We start from the raw sequence: 5,000 nt of genomic DNA, 5'->3' as shown, positions 1-5,000 counted from the left end.
TCTCTCTATTTTAGCACAAAGGCACGCAGGACTGCAGATCAAAATAGACATGAATTCAGTGTTCCTCTGCAGGCGTTTGTAGTAACGGAGATCCCCACTTTACTTGACTTAATTAACTGTTAATCAAACAAAGTTGCACATGAATGGAATAGACTCAATAATCAGGTTGTTTGTGACGAATTATTACGAGGCTTTATAAGAAGATGAGACCAATTTATGGATGAGGATGATAGGTAGAAATGGATAGGTAAGTTTCACACACGACTGCCACGTGTAGGCCTGGTGGCTTCTTGCTGCTTCCTTTATTTCCTTGTGTATGTGATGTGGTGTGTGCTGTTATGAAACACAAGCTGCCTCGCCACCAAGCAGCCCGTCATGGAGAGGAGGGGAGCACTGCATCTCAGGACACATCTCACAGCAACATGATGCAGTGATGATCAATGACAACTTTTTGCATGACCACGTCCACCACCGCCTGAAGCACACGAGAATGAGCCATGGCAACACACACACACACACACACACACACACACACACACACACACACACACACAGGAGCTCAGTACATATTAACTGGTCCACCTGGTCCACCCTGAGGCGCCTCCACCTACAGGGGCGTGGCGGCGTTCGTACCCACAGGTTCTGGAGCAAGACCTGTGTTATTTTAAGCTGGGAATCTCGTTTCCCAATCTCCACTCCCCATCTTTTTTTCCTTTACATTCTGGAAATTCCTGACACCTGCAGCTTCCGTCGCCGCTGCACCGTGCCTTGGTCAGCCCAAGAATGTGTCTCATGATCTCATCCGCCAGGCCCCGCCGAGTTTGAGAAGGAAGTGGGGCTGCTCAGGCCTCTCACGGCGATCTGGTGTTGCATACTGTAGGTCTGCTGGCGCGGAGCACTGACACCATTGATATGCACAGCCCGCAACACACTCAGCACATCCTTACTTTCTACACATCACCACCACGCCACTGTTGACATGCGGGACTGTGGGACCTCACTCGCTTCCTACTTATGTTCTTCCCCTTCCTCTTCCTCCTCCTTTGATTCTTCCTCTTCTTCCCCCTCCTCCCTCTCCTCCTTCTCCTCCTCCTCTGCCATCATTCGCTGACCTCGCTGGCCACTAGTTGACGCGGGATCCCACATGGCTGGGGTATGAAAAGTACCCCAAATACGTTGCCAAGGCCAGGGGTCCATCACGTCACTGATAACCAAAGTACTCGCTGGTCACACTCCTCACTCGCCTGGCTTATCTGATTCACGCCGCCCACTCGCACACCACGCCATTAAATGTGTGTATGTATGTGTCTGTTTGTATGTGTGTTGGTATGTATGTATGTTTACTGATTTGCATATTTATTTATTTATTTGCTTGGTATGTATATATGTATGTATGTATGTATGTATGTATGTATGTATGTATGTATGTATGTGTTTATTTATTTACATATTTATTTGTTTATTTTATTGGTCAGTCAGTTAGTTCCTTGTAATTTATTTATTTATTTAGTCAGTCAGTCAGTAAGTCAGTCAGTCCGTCAGTTAGTCAGTTAGTCAGTCAGTCAGTTAGCTGATTAGTTAGTTAGCAATAGTTTAGCTAAGAATTCATCATTTATTTACAAAGTAGGTACAAGAAAAGTTTGAAGCGTGGAGTAAAGAGACGGTCTATAAAGGGTGTAAGGTGCTTTTAATGCCCCACCAAGCATGTCACCACATCACCCAATGGAAGACAATCAAGGAAAAATTGGTCCCGTCAACTAACGCATCAACTGCAGCACCTAGGAGTGGACGGACAAATGATGGGGGGTTTTATATCCGCCCAGCGACCATGGTTGTTGTTGTTGTTGTTGTGGTGGTGACGATGGTGGCGGTGATAGTAGTAGTAGTAGTAGTAGTAGTAGTAGTAGTAGCAGCAGCAGCGGTGGGGTTGCATATACGAAATACAAACTTCATTCTGCTAAAACACACCAAAATACAAAAAAAAAACAGACACATCGCTTGGTAGTTTACTTCAGGACGACCATTGAGGCAAGATATCACTGCGTCGGGGGGATAAATCACTGCCACCGTATTCCCTGGCAGTGTAAAGGCGACCAAAGAGTACGGGGGGAAGGGACTGGGAATCCCTCCTTCTCCTTTATTTCTATCCCCACATTAAGACAAGACAAGCGGTGTGCTGTCCAAACTGTTTGTATGTGTCTCTTCACGCAAGATCTCAGCTAGTCTGTGTGTGTGTGTGTGTGTGTGTGTGTGTGTGTGTGTGTGTGTGTGTGTGGATATGTAGCTAAAAACATAGATAGATAGACAGACAAATATCGATTAATGGACAAAATATCAGAATAATAATAATAATAAATAAATAAAAATAAATTTACTAGAATAAATCTGTCCTTGGCGACGTTCTTGAGCCGCCATTATCGTGAGGGCAATTTAAAGCACAACATTTCCACAACACTGTACGATTTCATTCCAGCGGAAGACGTTTCGAGTCTCACGCGCCTCCCATTACCACCGAGAGCCATGAGTCTGCAGTCCTGTGCTTCCTGTCGAACCAAGGCAACTTTCCAACAGCGGCAACCCGTCGCTGCTGTGAATTTTACATAGCGCAGTGTGAGTGTCCCGCATCCTGGCAAGATAATATTGTGCAAGTTCCGCAAGATTGATTTACTATATTCGTTTACATGAAAGGAGAGACTGGCAAAAGGTTACAAAGCAAATTCTCGGACAAGAAAAATATTTGCTAATAAAAGAGCAATAGGAAAAAGAAAATGGTAATATTATGTGAGTTACGCAAGATTAACGCACAGTATTTGTTTGCATGAATTGAAGAAGACTGGACAAAGGTTACAAGGCAAATTTTAGGGCAAGAAGAATGTCTGCTGATAATAGACGAAAGAGCTGCATGCAGGATAATCAAGCAAAGTGTTCAGGAATAAAGGCACACTCCCATAAACTATACTCGCGGTAATACATGGATAAAAACGAAGGATGAGGAGAGCCAATGGTGCACACAAGGCGGCTCATCTCGTCCCATCACCATCCGTCACCCTCGTCAGTACATTCATCCAAGCTACCCCTCCACCTCCATTCCGTACATCACTGGACCGCTAAACCTGTTGCTCTCGCCCACCACCTGGTCTATTTGTAATTCAGATGTTGTGTGTTTATCTCTTTAGGATATAATTTGAACCCATCACACTGACTTATTTATGGTTCATGTACTCACTACTTGTATCTGAACTCCTATCATGTCATCCTTGCCAAGGGTTTTAATTTCTTGCACTTCCTTTGACGTCTTCTTTCGCGTCGCCCTGCATCCTTCGCTACGCATGACTGCCAATTAAGGGGCCTGGGGAGAGCTCTGTCTGCTTCCTGAGACACCTAGGCAGGCGTCGCGTCGGCCAAGGAGAGCCTAAGTTCTTGCCGTTGTTTCCCTGGCCTACCTTTCCCACCACCTTCTCCCTGACGGCCCTGCCAATGGTAATCGTCTTGAATACTTAAGCACGCGGCCAGGTGCTGTTGATTCTTTCAGCTCGTGCCTCGACAAGCAAATCAATGTCTTGGTGTTGAGCAAGACGCGCCGTGCTGCCAGGCTAGTGGTGCTGTTCAAAACTTAAGGGTTACAAAATACAAGTCACAATTCACTCATAACTTGACGCAGTAGATAATGTGGTAACCTTACAAGAAGTACTACACTAAACTCTGCAATTCCCTGCATGCTTCTTTGGTCCCTCCTTCCTATGACTTGAACTCTTTCAAGAGGAAGGCTTCAAGACACGTCTTATTCTCCAGTTCTGGATGATCGTTTTGACCTTTCTTTAGAGACTGGCATCTCAGTGGGACCTTCTTCCGTTGTTTTTGTTGCCCTAGGCCAGTGTCTCTCTTACATATAAAAAAAATAAGTTAAGACGGAACAAGGAAAGAAGAAAAGAAGAAAAATTAAATAAGAAAAAAGAAGAGAAGGATGAAATGACAATAAGAAAGGAAACGGGCAAAAATGAATCAAGTATGGTCAATCCAGTAGCCTAACAACATATATCTAGAAACCCGAGCACCATCTCGGCCACGACAATAGTGATACAAATACACAGTGACGCGTCAGCCTGGCCAGTGCACTGAAACAAACCATTGCACTGGCCATACACCAGTGTGCTGTGGTGTACCTCTCTCTCTCTCTCTCTCTCTCTCTCTCTCTCTCTCTCTCTCTCTCTCTCTCTCTCTCTCTCTCTCTCTCTCTCTCAGTGAAAGAGTGAAAGTGGGACACAGATTCTCCTATGTCCACGCATTAAGTTTCATGTGCCTGTCCCCAACTGTCTCCTAGCCAGTGAGGAGCGGAGGCGGAGGCGGCGGCGACGGTGGTGGTGGTGGTAGTGGTGGGCGTGAGGTGCGAGAGGCGCTATAGGCAAAAACCACATAGTAAGGGAGAACCGTACGTCAGTGAGTTCCCCAGCCAGCGGGAATCACACGCAGCAAAACATTTAGTGCGCGGGAGAGGAAGCTGCACTAACTGGCCGACGTTTCTTTTTTTTTTTTTTTTTGCCGCGATACACCTCACCGTCTCCTTGGCATTTGGGACCACAATCCGAAACACTCCTGCACGTCCTAGTGACAGATTAACAACATTTCTATATTATCAACAGCAGAAACACTCTTAAAAAGGCGGTTAATTGTCTTTGTTATCTTTTAAAATAGTCGTGGTGAGAGAGCAGAGGGTTGCAGAATACGGCTCTTAAGATGAGAGGTAGCGGGGTAACGTTCCATTTACAGCAGGACTCAGGATAGACTTCACATTCTCACCATGTAAGTTTATCTCACATACCTACACGTACACTACACCACGCACAGACATTGCCAGATAAGAATGAATCAATTATCAGATTTTGTTAGCAGACTTGTAAGGAGATCAGAGGACTTACTGCTGAGAGAGAGAGAGAGAGAGAGAGAGAGATGTGGGGGGTCATACAAGGCCTTGAGCAACTGAATCCTGGTAAGCAAGTCGA

General features: G+C 45.6%; 1 long non-coding RNA gene across 1 annotated transcript in view; it reads right to left on the bottom strand.

The window, feature by feature from the left end:
• Positions 1-1,497: 1,497 nt before the first annotated feature.
• LOC135105985 (uncharacterized) overlaps positions 1,498-5,000 on the bottom strand; it is an 18,076-nt gene continuing 14,573 nt past the window's right edge. The window contains exon 3 of the long non-coding RNA XR_010271081.1: positions 1,498-2,626. This is a non-coding gene — a long non-coding RNA (uncharacterized LOC135105985). The remainder of the gene's footprint in view (positions 2,627-5,000) is intronic.

This window comes from Scylla paramamosain, chromosome 12, assembly GCF_035594125.1.
Source record: "Scylla paramamosain isolate STU-SP2022 chromosome 12, ASM3559412v1, whole genome shotgun sequence".
In the NCBI taxonomy this organism is placed as follows: Eukaryota; Metazoa; Arthropoda; class Malacostraca; order Decapoda; family Portunidae; genus Scylla; species Scylla paramamosain.
The sequence above is the reverse complement of the archived record's forward strand: the minus strand, read 5'-3'. Positions and strand labels throughout refer to the sequence as shown.